The sequence below is a fragment of the Protopterus annectens genome, chromosome 6.part0, assembly GCF_019279795.1.
Source record: "Protopterus annectens isolate FY-2018-M chromosome 6.part0, PAN1.0, whole genome shotgun sequence".
NCBI classification, from domain to species: domain Eukaryota; kingdom Metazoa; phylum Chordata; order Ceratodontiformes; family Protopteridae; genus Protopterus; species Protopterus annectens.
The window spans coordinates 1,763,243,323-1,763,259,529 of record NC_056737.1 but is presented as its reverse complement, the minus strand read 5'-3'; positions in this window follow the sequence as shown (position 1 = coordinate 1,763,259,529).

The following is a 16,207-nucleotide window of genomic DNA, read 5'->3' as shown; positions in this document are numbered from 1 at the left end:
GTGAGGCATATTTGGCAGGTAGTGTAGCCGTCCAGCAATGATGCCCTCTAGCTGTTAGTAACACTGCTTGGTTGTGGTCTCTAAAATGATAGGTAATTGTGTTGTAGGTGTACATGTGTCTGCACAAGGATGGTCTGCAGTCCTATTGCACAACGGGGTATGTCACTGTGCTGACACCATGGCAGTCGAACACATTTCACAGGTTACTATACCGGGAATTGCCTGTGCCACATGGACAGGTGGCTCACTGAGGCATGTATACCCTGCAACCTGATGTAGACCCATCCACATACATGCACACTATTAGTTGCCAACACTGGGACTGGACCCCTACCTAGCAATGTTGTGATACTAACATGTGTGGCTTACATTGCACAAAAACTGCCTTAAACAGTCTGTATCCAACAGCCCTTGTTCTGGCTAGCAACAAAAGGAACAGCTCTTTCAGGTCTTGAACTCAGGACTCTTTTCACTGAAGTCACAGCACTTAACCACTACGCCATGACCACTGTGGAGACAGCTGTTATTTTACCAATATAGCTGTTATTACACATATTGAGTAGTATTGAACAATTGCCTTTACTTCCTAGATTGTGTAGTCTTTGTTATTAATATGACTGTTGCATCACATATGTTGTTTTATCATAATGTACACATAGCAGATACATACGGTGAGATACATGTGGGAGGGTATACACAACCGTTCGTTTACTCATGATAGGAATATGGTTGTATACATATCATAGGTGTATAGATATCTACTTGTACATACACATGTATACTCATACATATGTTTGTATACACATCTGTGCTACATATATATGGCCATGTGTACATCTCTTCATATGTACATATGTATGCATATCTATACATATATATATATATATATATATATATATATATATATATATATATATATATGTGTATATATAGGTATATGTATATGTACATATAGATATATGTGTATATAGCTATATATGTATGCATATCCTATGTGTACAGATATGCCTAATTATGTTTTATATATATATATATATATATATATATATATATATATATATATATATATATATATATATATATATATATAAATCTATTACTATATGTGCATACATATCTATTCTGATATACATACTACTGTCGATATATCTGTAGATATCCATACGTATATGTGCATATGTATCACTATCTGTATATGTGTAGATATATATTGCTCTGTATATGTATATATATATATATATATATATATATATATATATATATATATATATATATATATACATATATATATACATATATATATATATATATATATATATATATATATATATATATATATATATACATATATATGGGTGTGTATATGTATATCTATGTACATATACATACCCATCTATATATGTGGCTATGTATATGTGTAATCATATATGTAGATATATGGATAATTATATGTACATATATTTTCACCATATGTCCTGGATATGGAGTGTAGTCCTACCCAAGCCCCTATAGACCCAACTTCATAGTGCAAGGGGATGTCAGGTATATATAGCAGGTATATTAGTAGACTATTGCCACTGGAATTGGGATTGTCTTTACAGACATGGTGTGTGTGGGAAGTGACATCTGTTTTCCACATGTGTGCTATTGGCTACTGACAGACATCCTAATGACATCATAGTAAAGTACCACTGCTAGTACGTAATGCCCCTGTGGACTGCAGCAGAGATATTGGCCAATATATATATGTACATTCTGAAACACTCTGTACAGTCCAGAGGTATACACAGAATCCATTAGTGCAAAACATGTGTACTTTGCCTGAAAATATGGATGCTAACAGCCATGTAGATGGGTATAAAACATAATGAGTGGTATACATATGCCACCATAGGTTATGTAGTCACACACCCATCTGGCCTGACACATAAAAACTGCTGGTACAGGGGTGCCATGGCCACATACTACCCACTAGATTTGACATACATCTGTACAGCATCCCACTGCTCTGTCTGAAATACATGATTGTTAAGGGAGGCCCGGCAGCAGTACATCCGGCAAGTATCTGCACATGACATCTCACTGGGTAAGTACACTAAGCTGTTAGGCATGTAACAATGCACTGTGCAGGTTACAGGCAGATTGGGTCAACACTGACCTACATCTCCTATGGGGGAATGCATATGTACCTGCATATATAGCAGGCTCTGCAGGCATGTCACAGCACAGGGTAAGATACACCTGTCTGGAAGTGCATAACCACAACCAATGTGAACACACCCACAGCCACATATGGTAAGCTAGCATAATATTACAGTATATGGACTATCTGTTCAACACTATCCTCATATGTGCCACTCACAGACTAACCCTACATATACTGGGCTGCTACATGGTTTGGTCTGCTGGCTGTCTATGGTATGGGACATGTGTGTGTATGGCCCTACAGACATGTAAGCCAATATGGTAACATACAGTGGAGCAGCACAGAATGTCCAGTTTATGTCATCAACTATAACCCCTACTGTGCATAACATGTGTAGCTGTCCGATATCTCACTGGCGTGTTATCAGATATGATGACACTAATGATGGTTTACAGCACATATGCACCTCATAATGCATGACATTTGTACAAAGGTTGACAGAGTTGTGGCTGGAAGCACATACACAGGGCTAATATTGACATGTTGCTGTGATAACCTCATACATTTACTGTTGTAACAGGGTTTGTTGCAACATATGTCTTATGAGGGATATGAAGTCAGTAACTGTCACGGCTTTATCTACAGGCTGCAATCCTCACACTACCTTCTGAAGTTCACAGATACATGCTCTGTAGGCAACACATGAAACCAAGGGCACAACACACTGCCCAGTCTGCAGATGACCCTACAGATAGGGATTCCTCATAAACATAGAACTGACATAGCAGGTATTAAAACATGTAGGACAGCCATAGCCACACACACACACACACACACACACACACACACACACACACACACACACACACACACACTGTTAAACCAATATTACTCCACATGCAGTATAGCAGCACTTGCAGTCTGTAGTCAGGTCAGGCACACCCCCCTCTCCTGTGTGTTGCCCTGTTTCCACAGTGTATGTTGTTAGAGGTAAATACCCAATCCATCTGAGATGCTGTTTGCAAACAACAGATCTAGTTCCTGCTCACAGTGAATGAAAAGGACCAACACCAACATGATGTTCCTAGATATTGGAGTCTTGTTTCCATGCAATTGGCTATGGGAATGTTATCACAGCTGTTCCACATGCAATCAGCTAGGGGAGGGCTGCAATTTGTGCAGAGGCCATCAGCTGGTCATGAGCATCACTTAAAATACACATGCCGCTGCCTAAGCAAAGCAGGTGTAGGTCTCCACATCCACCAGAGAGGGAGTGAGAGAGACAGACAGAGGCAAAGACAAGTCAGGGAGGGGTAGGGGAGTAAAACCTAAACATGTTTGTGTCACACACCTACCAGCACAGGGTATCAAACCCCTGACAACTATGTAGTGCTATCACATTTCTATGCAGTTATTGGATGCACCACATAGGTTACATGTTGTGGAGCCCTCAGAATGTATATGTGATGGTGAGTGACATCTGCAACAGGGATATGGTAGCTATACAGTAGATGTAGTACACGTGCCTGTCCGCATGTGCAGGTGCCAACATCAACACAGCCACATTCTCGCAGGGATGCACACACATTGACACACTTGGCAGGGCCAGGAATACAACCCATCACTGGTAAGATTGCCACAACACATTACTGTGCAGGTTATCACATGCACCACAGGGGTCATACAGAGGTGATGTGGGCAAAGGGTATGGAGAGGTGTCTGGCTTCAGTATGCCAATGGGGGTTGTAGTGAGTGTGGATGTGATCATATGCATCATACAACACACACACAAACACACAGGGTGTCAGTACTGACATGCATGGGTGCATTTCTGCATGGGTGTGTTGTGCCGACTGTGCCAGATGGCTATACAAGGCTAGGTGATGGGTATACCTTGGCATCAGGCCACATGACAATGGTCAGCATTGTGGCTCAGGGCTGTAGGTTCTGCATTTGCCCACACAGGTGGGTATTGTATCCCTCATCCAGTCACCTGGGTGACTATTGTGTGTGGCCAATGCTGTGCATCACTTGCCATGTATGTGTTCCTTAGTCCATGATATGGATAGTGTCTTGGATGTGCACACCTCCCATGTGCATGTGCAGTGACATGTGGAACTGTACCTGGGGTGTCTGGCCCATGATCTGTACATAGATTATCATCAGATGTGCCAGTCTTGGCCACCTGTGGCAGGAAATGGTAATGGACCGCAGGTTTACCCTGCACCTACATTAATAGCATGCTAACAGCATTCCCTGGTATCAGTGGCATCTGTCCATACACGGCATGTTTTCAGGCATGGTATGTCCTATGTGGGTCACATGTGATGGCACCACAGGTGTTGCAGGTGTCCAGTGGAGAGCATGGGGAAGGTGTACTGTCTGCATGTATGTGCCTATTGGACAGATGGACAGAATGCCATGCCCTCTGTAACCCACTGCAGTCACTCCATAGTTGCTATCAGTGGCCAACATGCAGTGTACTACCCACATATTGGCTGTTGCCTAGGCGTGTGTGTGTGTGTGTGTGTATGGGACATGGGTTGAGAGTGTGCTCTGGGTAATACTGGGGTTGCTAACTGTGATTGCCTGGCCTTGATGTCACATATGGGTATGGATTTGCACCCCAGCCTCTTGGCTAATTCACATTTGTTATCCCTGTATGGTGGACATTGTGATATATACTAGGGCCGCCATATAAGAAATTTGCGAAACCCACTCTACATGGGGGCTAGGTATCACACACTCACACCCACCTCCACACAGGACAAGAGTTGCACACACACACACACACACACACACACACACACACACACACACACACACACACACATACACACCTGGTCTGAGAGTAGAACCCCTACCTACATAGCTTATTACACTACAGCATTATTCAGTTATAGTACATGCCACAGAGATTACTGGAGTACTTTTACCCCAAAGGTGTATATCACATTGGATGACATCAGCAGGATTGGCAAAGTAGGACATTTGACTTGTAGTGAGTGTGGCTAGGCTAAAATGCACTGCTCCCTACACAGACAGTGACACACACAAAACACATCTACAACTGACATGTGTGGGTATAGAACCCATAACAAATGTGTATATCATACTACAGCATGGAACTGTTATAGGACACACCACATGGATTACTGGAGATCTCTTTCCCCAAATGTGTATTTCACAATGAATGGCATCAGCAGGATTGCCAAAGTAATGCATTTGAAATGTATTTAGTGTGACTAGACTAGAATGCATTGCTCCCTGCACAGACATTGTAACACACACAAAACATCCACAACTGACATGTGTGGGTATCGAACCCTGAACAGAGGTCCATATCACACTATAGCTTAGAGCGAATTTGGGATGCACCACGTGGATTACTGGAGAGCTCTTTCAACAAAGGTGTATTTCACAATGAATGACATCAGCAGGATTGCCAAAGTAGGGAATTTGAAATGTACTGAGTGTGACTAGCCTAATATGCATTGCTTCCTGCACAGACATTGAAATACACACAAATCATCCACCACCTGATATGTGCGTGTGTAGAACCCCTAACAGAGGTCCATATCACACTACAGCATAGAGCTGTTATGGGATGCACCGCATAGATTACTGGAGAACTCTTTTCCCAAAGGTGTATTTCACAATGAATGACATCAGCAGGATTGCCAAAGATGAGCATTTGAATTGTAGGGAGTGTGACTACCCTAAAAAGCATTGCTCTCTGTATACACAGACAAACACTTGCTAGGTCTAGGATTAGAACAGCTACCTAAGTAATTTATCACACTGCAGTAGTACAAAGTTACAAGACGCGCTGCAGAGATTATTCAGCTACAGCTTCCCAGAGGTGTATTTCTAGGTGGATGACATCAGCAGCCTTGCCAAGGGTGAGCATTTGAATTGTAGGGAGTGTGACTACCCTAAAAAGCATTGCTCTCTATACAGAGAGAGACACATACACTTGCCATGTATGGCACCAAAACAGCTACCTAACTAATTTATCACTCTACAGCAGTACACAGTTACAAAACGTGCTACAGAGGTTACTGGGCTGCAGTTTCCCAGAGGTGGATTACTAGGTGGATGACATCAGCAGCCTTGCCAAAGTTGAGCATTTGAATTGTAGGGAGTGTAACTACCCTAAAAAGCATTGCTCTCTACACAGACAGACAGGCACACAAAATCACACACCCAGTTGCCATGTCTGGGAATTGAACTGCTACCTAGCTATTTTATCATACTACAGCAGTATGAAGTTATGGTATGCACAATGGAGATTACTGAGATGCAACTCTCCCAAGGGTGTATTTCACAGTGGATGACCTAAGCAGGCTTGTCATAGTAGGGCTATGGGGAGGGCAGTGTGTGTGCATGGGCCATAACCCATTCATCAAGAGGTTGACACGCCACATGCGGTCACATACAGGGTCATATTTCACAGGTACATGTATACAGCTGCTAGATGACTACTTCCTTGTACAGTCATGTTTCACAGCTGGTACGTACACCAGCAGTCTGTAATGCTGACAAATACTGGTGCCTAGTATTTGCAGTGAGTGACATCTGAACCTCATGTGGTTGTGGCCCTTTGGCTGTGTGCTGGGTGGGACAGACCTGCATGGATCCTTGTCACAGTCACCCTCTTCCACACATCTATGTACGTCTACCTTTGGCTTATTATAGTGTGTTGACCTTACATATATGTTTGTATTCCTATCCACTGTGTGTGCATGGCATGTGTGGTGCATACTGAGGAGTGTCTGCACTAACAACTACAACTGCCAGATATGTCTGGTCCACTGGTGTTTTCAGACATGGCCTTCATGTGTTTAGTGTGTGAGCATGCCCAGTATGGCCTTCTGTATTTAATGTGTGGATCAAGTCTAGGTAGCTTGTACTGCAGTGCTGACCTTGGTGTAGTACACCAACAGGTGGCATGATGTTTCTGCAGGGTATCCATCAAGCATTTGGCATTGACTGTTCCTACATTTCTGCATAGGATGGGGGGGGCTCAACCAACTATTTCTACATTTCTACACAGGATGGGGGGCACACCTGACTGTTATTATATTACTACATGGGGGGGCACACCTGTCTATTTCTACATTTCTACACAGGGTTGGGGGGCACACCTGACTGTTATTACATTCTTACATTCCTATGTAGGGTGTGGAGGGGCTCACCTGACTATTTCTATGTTTCTACACAGGGTTGGGGGGGGCACGCCTGACTGCTATTACATTACTATGTAGGGTGGGTGGGGCTCACTTGACTATTTCTACATTTCTACGCAGGCTGGGGGGCACACCTTACCGCTATTACATTACTACATAGGGTGGGGGTGCTCACCTGACTATTTCTACATTTCTACACAGGATGGGGGGGGGCACACCTGACTGTTATTATATTACTACATAGGGGCACACCTGTCTATTTCTACAGTTCTACACAGGATTGGGAGGGCATACCTGACTGTTATTACATTACTATGTATAGGATGTGGGGGGCACACGTGACACTTGTACACATTTGCTATGACTGTACTGGTATGTCAGCTACTCCATTTCATTCTGTATTGTTAACTATCATGCTGACTAAAAGCATACCAGTGTACTACAGATCATGGCTTTGGTTGCCCTATATATTATTGTCTGACTTCCTACCCTTCAGAACTAACATCCCACTGTTTGCCCTGCTGCAGTCTGTCTGTGTAGGCCTGGGGGGGAGGTTAACCATAGCCATCATACAGGGGCCATGGCACAGGCTCTGTTAGGGTTTGTCTACACCTGTCCTGCTGGCTGAGACTGTTGTTGGGTTTGTGAACCACCCTGACTGGCATGTGTGGGTCATATGGACACACATATCGCTCAGCACATTTCCTGCAGTGGGTTTTGTCACCCTGTGTAGTACTGGGTACTATGGTGACTACAGTATGTGGTACAGATGTCATGGTGCCACTATGGGTGTCTACTGTCTGCTGCCATAACATTCAGCCACCCCATTCCTTTGCATGCTCACATCCATACCATAGATACAGGTAATGATACATTCTACTCCATTTGGCAATTGGTAGGCTGATTCACTTACCTTGAGGGTATGCCAGACTTGCGGATGGTGCTGGAGGGCTGCCTATGTCGGATGCACATAATACACTCCCTATACATGGTTGAGCACAGGTAGTGTCATGTTTGGCATCTCTTTTACTGTATGTGTGAGTCAGAGAGAGGTGTTATTCCCTGGGTCTCTACTGTGTCAGTGTATGTGCTATGCATTGTCTCTTTGCTGCAGCCTCGTGATACTGGGCACACCTCCATCTGCCTACAGGGGCAGGCTCAGGTTGTTCCTCTTCCGAGTCACTCTGTGCCTGTGCAGGCCTTGGCATTGATGGGGTGCTGTGTGGCCCTGCCCCTTGCTGTTCCTGCTGCAGCTGTTTGTGCAAGATCATATTGTGTAGCATTGCACATACCATAACAATTTGAGTACATGTAGCTGGTGAGTACTGCAAGGCTCCACCGGATGTGTCCAGACACCAGAACCGTGAACTGAGCATCCCAAACACATGCTCTATTATAAGTCTGGTCTGTGGGTGTTACTCATTATGGCTTTCTTGTTCGGGTGTGTGTGCATTTCTGATGGGTGTCATCAGCTACAGCTCCAGTGTGTAACTAGCATCCCCCACTAGGTGACTGTAGGGGATGTCCCCATCGGCAAATCTCTGATATAGCTGTGTCAGATGCCATATGTGGGAATCATCATAGCGTCCAGGGCAGCCAGCACACACATTCATTATAATACCCTGGGCATCACATACGACCTGGCAGTTGATGGAGGGGATGCCCCTGAGGTTGATGTAGGCCCTACCCTGATCACCGGGTGGTGCTTTGATGCATATGTGCGTGCAGTCTACAGCACCCACTACTTCAGGGTATTCTGCTGTTTGGTGGAAAAGACGCACATTGCTGGGTCAACTCCTCATGGGTGTTGAGGAAATATACGTGCTCTCTGGCATGTGCTGACATGGCCTCCAGGAACTGGTGGAATATTCTGGATGTTGATGCCTGTGAGATCCCCATGATATCCCCACTTGAGCTATGGGAGGTACCTGTGGCTAGTATTCCTAGGCATAAATATATCTTGGTTTCCACTGGGATGGGTTCCCCTCTGTCAGCTTGGTGTGCCAGGTGTGGCCAGCACAGTTCAACAATTTGCTGTAGGAGGTCTCTGTCCACCCTATTGGGTTCCACTCTCTCCAGCTCATGTAGCCCCTGGTAGGTTACCCTAGGTCTGTACACTCTTCTCCTTCTCCTCACTGTGGGTTGGTCATCAGCATTCTCATCCTCACCACTCTCAGCCTCTTCCACATGTTGATTTATGAGAGCTAATGCAACCCCTATCATTGTGTTGCTTTTGTTTCGTAAAATTTCCCCACTTGTGAACATCGGTGGTGTAGAGTTTGTGGGAAGAACCAGAGGGAAAGGTGTTTTCATAGTTTATAGCAGTGTGCTGGGCTGGGCTGCTGCCTGTGTAATTGGCTGATTCTGATACATTTCACCGGCCAGCTAAGCTAGTTCGCCTTGATTACCTTCCTATTGCTGTTTTCCCTTCCCATTGCCTTCCTGTTTAAGCCCGTGTGTGCACCGCGTAGAGTGCCCAAATGTGCACACTGCTGCTATTTCCTGGTTTAACTTCTTTTTTAGGTTCATAGGTAGGTTCTAGGCTATCTGCCCGAAGGCATTTATAAGCCTAGCCGGAATGTGTTGGCTTTCTCCACCCCCTTAGATTAGTTCCCTGTGCCTCTGTCCAGCAGAGCCATGGAAGTTTCTGTTTCCCATCCACTCGTCAAGGTTTCTCTTGAAGAGAGTTACCGAGGAGCTCTGCCTAATGTAGATTGGAATCTTGTTCCAGAGCAAGGGAAGTCTCTTGGACAGACATCTATCCCTCCAGCACGTCCTATTTATTGTTGTGGTGAGGTTTAGATTCCTGGAGCTTGTGGCTCGAGGGGATATGGTTTTCTTTAGGTGGAGCATGTCCATCAATTCTGGGTTCGACATGGCCTTGTATGTCAGGTAGAGATCACCTCTGAGTAGGTGGTATGCAACAGAGTACAGCTGGAGTTTCTTCAGTCGAGCTGCATAGGACATCTGCTTGAGGCCAGTGATCCTCTTGGTGAGGTACTTCTGTGGTCTTTCCAGTTGTTGCAGGTGTCTTATAAGGTACATCCCAAATGGGGCATTGTACTCTATGATGGGTTTGATGAGTGATGCGTAGAGGGGCCCAATAACCTCTTTCGATCTGGATGCAAACCCTTCTGTGATTAGGTGGGCTACATAGAAGGATTTTCTAACCACTTTGGCAATGTGATTATCAAAGGAGAGGTTACTAGCTACTTGGGTCCCCAGATCCCTTATTACATCTTCCGTATTTAGGGGGCAACCAGCTTTATGGTAGTTTGTGGGTACTTTGTTTTTTCCAAAGGGGATGACTATGCACTTTTTGACATTTAGCTTGAGGCCATGGTTTTGACACCAGGTATCTGTCTCAGTGAGATCCTTTTGGAGGATGTCTGTGTCAGCCGGAGAGTCAATTATAGCCCCTAGTTTGCAGTCGTCTGCGAACTTGGTCAGCCATAGTTCTCCTGTGCTTGCCTGTGCCTCTGAGAAGTATATGCTGAACAGGTTGGGTCCTAGGACTGAGCCCTGGGAAATACCAATTGTAATCGGTTTAGAGTCAGACCTAGTTCCTGCAACTCTTACCATGTGGGTTCTGTCCGTGAGATAGTTGGCAACCCATCTCATGACATAGGGGTTTATGTTCAGGCTGGTGAGCTTGTCTATAATACCTGAGTGGGGAATGGTGTCAAAGGCCTTTGCGACGTCTTGGTAGGCTGTGTGGACCACCTTTCCCTCGTCCACACAGCCTACCAAGGCCTTTGCGACGTCTTGGTAGGCTGTGTGGACCACCTTTCCCTCGTCTATAGCCTTGGTAACTGTCTCAAAGAAGTCCACCAGGTTTAGGAAGCATGATCTTCCCTTAACAAAGCCAAACTGGGTAGGGTCTAGTGTTTGAAAGTTCCCAATATCTCTGTTAATGAGATCCATGATGATACACTCCCTAGCTTTGCAGACCAAGCTAGTCAGGCTTATAGGGCAATAGTTCCCGGTGCCCATTGTGGCTCCACTTTTGTGGAGAGGAATAACCTCTGTGGGCACATAGCCTGTAGAGAGTCTGAGTTTAAACAGTGTGTTTAGATGAGGGGTTAGTTCATCTTTGAGCTCATGTAGGACGCAGCCTGGGATACCGTCTGGTCCCATTGATGCTGTGTTTTTGGCTTTGGAGAGGACTGTTTTAACCTGAATGTCTGTGATTTCAGGGGCACTACATTCTTCTGGTATAGTTATGGGCCCTTTTGAGGGTGAGAGGGGGGTGAAGTTTGCACTGAACCTGTCTACCAGAATGTTGGCTATATCAGTCGGTTCAGTATATTTTGTGCCATTCTGCACTAACTGAGCAGATCTTAGAACTGCCATTAAAGAATGCCTTGTGGTTATCTTTGGAGTCCATGGCAATTTTTCTTTTGAAGCTCAACTTGGATGATTTTATGAGGGAACATAGTTTCTTGCTGATACTGATCAGGGAAGTCTTCCCTTCTTGGGATTTTACTCTTTTCTGTACTAGTTTCCTCCTTCTATTGTATAGCTTGTTTTTGGCAGGGGTCCAATAGACTGGTTTCCTTTTCTTGGAGGAGTGAGTCTTGGTTTTATTTGGAATAGCACCATCCATGCATTCTTTTAGGTGCCCGTAGAGTACATTAGTAAAGGATTTTGCAGCTTGGACAGTGTTATCCTTTAGCATGGGGGCTTTGAAACTTCCCACCTCAGTCTTAAGTAATGTGAAGTTTGCTTTTGAAAGGTTTATACCGGTGGTTTCTTTGACCGGGGGTGGTGGTGGAATGTGGATATCCAGAGTGATTAGTTTATGGTCAGATCTAACCAGTGAGGGTTGACCTCCGGTGTGGAACACCGGTCGCCCATGTTGGTGATGACCAGGTCCAATATGTTGTCACCTTAGGTGGGGGTGATGACCAGTTGAGACAGGGCATTTGAGTTTATAAATTCTAGGAAATGTTGGGCAAGGGGGTTTGTACTTGAGTAGCTCTCCCAGTTAATGTTTTTTCTTCCTGTAAAACCCGGTGCATTGTGCACACACCCGCTTAGGCTTTGTAAAGAGTGCTATGCAGATTTAGACACACCCCCTAGCTTTGCTGTGCTAAGCTAGGAGCAACCCCGAGCCACAGGGCTCCAATCCACTTACAGTATGCCTGACACCCTCCCATGATGTCACTTAACTCCTAGGCTTGCACCAAGCTATTCCTACTCTTACACTGTTGGGACCTGACTCATATGCTGGGGAAAACTGGGATTCACTATCCTTCCCTTCATTTGCATAGGACTGCCTGCTAATGCCTAGTTACATATCTCACACTGAGCCTCCCCCCTTAGTAACCACTACTCACTGACCAGGTTGTCTTCTGCCGGCCATTGACTTGATTGGCAGAATAGTGATTTTAGTTAGACTGTTTATTTTAGGTTTATTTTATTATTTTCCCCCCGATCCCATTTGCGTGCCGCTGCCCTATGCCTAAACAGCCAAGATCAGCTAAAAAAAAATAAAAGTTGATTTTTGTATTTTTTGTTTTGTTTGCAATGCCAATGGCCTTATACTTGGCCATTGGCATGCTTACTACATGATATGCAGAGTTTATTTGGGGCTGTCACAGCTCTGTTTGGAATTTGCAGAAATGTACTGGGTTACTAACCGGGTCCATTTCTGCAGATAGCACTAGTCTTGCATGGACTGTTGCAAGCTTCCTGGATTACAAAATCACCTAATTTGCATAGATTTCTCCTGCAAATGGGGTGATTTGCATACCAGGGCTTAGTCCATGCAGGATTAGTTCAGGAGCGCTCGTGCACGCCCCTGCAGGCTGTTCCTGGATCGCACGGCAGATATATTGCCTGCTTGAGCTACTGCACCGATCTTGCACTCCATGCAAGCTTTTGAGAATCTGGGGGACTGTCTGGTTAAATGACTTGCTAAGTTTATGAAGCTGGAAATTCAAACTCTAAACCCTTGGCATAGGAAGCAGCTCATAAACAATGCAAAGTTTTAGACTACTGCATTAAATGCATGCTGAAATAGCAGTCTTTAACTAAATGCATAAATCCTTTACAGCTTCATCTTGCAGAAAAGCACGTCACAGGAATATGCAACACTATTACACACATCTTAGATTACATAAATTTAACCCTAGGAATTCTCCAATTTGTCCATACTGTGCAGATCAAACAGCGGATCTTCTTCATATGTTCTGGAGTTGTAAATGCGTATATAAACTTTGGAACTCTCTTAAAGTACAACTGCAAAAGATGGGTTATCAAAGTTCTACACTGTCATGGGAATTTATGATTCTACACATTCCTCCAAGAGAGCTTTCCAGATCGCAAACTATTATTTGTATGAATATTTTTTTGCTGATGAAACTCTATATAGCCACAAATTGGCTAGAACCACATAAGACATCATGGAATAATTTTAAGCTTGTGGCTATAAAGCATATACTAGCACATAAATTACTTCTGAAACAAACTAACAAAAATATTAATAACCCGAAAATATGGGAAAAGGTCTTCAATATTATATTAGCATGATACTGATTTTAAGAATATATTAAATATAGGAAGCATTTCATGTAGATATTGTATAAATGGTTTGTAGTAGTTATAGTGTATTATGTGTGTGATGTTTATTGTATTTTTGTAATGTTTTTGGAAAATATATTTCAATAAAAATTTATTATGGAAAAAAAAAAGGAATATGCAACACTGAGGGAAAAGTAGATGCTGAAAATCAAGTAGTTCTGATCACTACGCTAAATAATGCAGAATTTCTAACCTGTTAAATATCTACCCATTCACAGGTGTTTGAATCTATAAAGTACTGTGAACATATATTACAAAAATTTAACTTATTAAGCCCTAGTACACAACCTAGACCTATTGATGAATTAATTATTTGTCCAATGAATAAAGCAAAAGAAGGGCAATATATATATGCTTTTGTTCAATAAACCACAAGTCATACAAAAGTCATATTTTTTTTTCTGCATGCCACATACTGTTTTTTTCTGTGGGGAACATACTTGCTTGCTGAATGCATACATCTCTATGTCTTCCTTGTCATCAAGAACACCTATCCCAGGGGGGACATGGTGAAGATGGGTAACTGAGTGCAGCAACTGGTGAAAGCTTTTCAAAAATGTAATCAAAAAAATGAAAATTTGATTTTATTCATTAATAGTTAGAAAAAAAGATTTACTATTGAAATTGTTTCTTCTGTCAGAATTTCAACTGTTTGCTTAAGAGAGAAGAGATTTCAACATTAGTCACTCAAGAAACCGTACTCCGGATTCTTGTGCTAAAAAAGATATTCAGTCGATATTATCTAGTATACAGGATATATTATTTAACATAGACAAACTGGATGCAAAACTGGAATGTTTTAAAGAAGAGACCAAAAAGACGGAATATTTTGAAGCTATTATCAAACAATAAGGGGCACAAATCAGCATTATGGAAGTGACTTTGAATAATCATGAAAGCAGAATAACCCAAGGTGAGTCTCAGACTAAATTTCTTTTAAAACAAAATAACTGACTCATCGAAAAACATGATACAGACTGAAACAAAATAGCATGAGACTTTATGGTAGAGCTGAAAAGTATGAGGAAAACAATATAATAAACTTCTTAACTACCTGTCTACATAAAACATCAAATTTAAATAAAACTTTATCTTTTGGAATTGAAAGAGCACATAGATCTCTGAGAGTACCTTCTAAGAAGGAAAACTCACCACCATGCTCAGTTATAGTTAAGTTAATGTCTAACTTAGAAAAACATCAAATATTAAAAGCAGCATGGTCCAGCCCACCTATTAAAATAGGTGAACATGTAGTCAGATTTGACAATGACCATCACAGTAAAGTGATGGGTAAAATAAAATGCTGTTTACCATTAATCAAGGAACTTAAAAAGAACAATATTAAAGCCACGTTGGTGTTTCCTGAAAAGATCAAATTACTCTTTTCTGAAGAAACCAAAATATTTAACATGCTGGAGGAGGCATCCACTTTTGTTAACAAAAATAAAATCCTATTACTGAAGAAATGTAGTGGAACAGTATATCTCTGAAGAGACAGTGTGAGCTAAATTCTTGGAAAGTTGCATTTAAAACTAAAAAGCTGAAAACAAATTATTTTTGTTCACTGATTGCTAGTTTATTATTTTCTGAAACAATAGATCTGCCTTTTAAGTAAAAGGTTTGTACTGGACTTTAAGCCTCAAAACATATGGAAGTATGTATTTGTATTTTAAGGTAAAACATTTTTTTCATGGTGAAGAATATAAAGAGTTAGATTTACTGTTTTACTATATTTACAATGAAAGACTTAATATATTTCATTTAACTAAACCCATAAGTGTGTTTCTAAATGTTTAACAAATACTTTCTGTAAGAACATGTCATTATGTTATATGCAATAGAACTGTTAAATTTAAAGCTATATAAGTTAAGAATGTATTTGTATTTATTCAGCAGCATTTAGTATGTGTAATATGGAGTTAACTGAATTGGGATCTAAGTAATATGCTAAGTGGAGTTTGCTGGTGATTTTGTTTTCCATGTTTCTGTGTAACACATTCCTTTCACATGTCATTTATGAAACAACAGACAGACTGAGAACATTTGAGAACAAAAGAATGTTCCATCTCTTCACAGTACTACAATTTTCACACCTTGTATGTGAAAGAAGAAAAATTATTTTCTATTTTTTTTTTATTTTCTCAAGTAGATATGCAAGAAAGCAATTCAAAATAACACTTCTTTTCTTTCTTAGAAGTGAAGAATTGAGAAGACAAAAGTTATAGTAATATTATAACATATAAAATAAATATATATATATATATATATATATATATATAGGAACCCG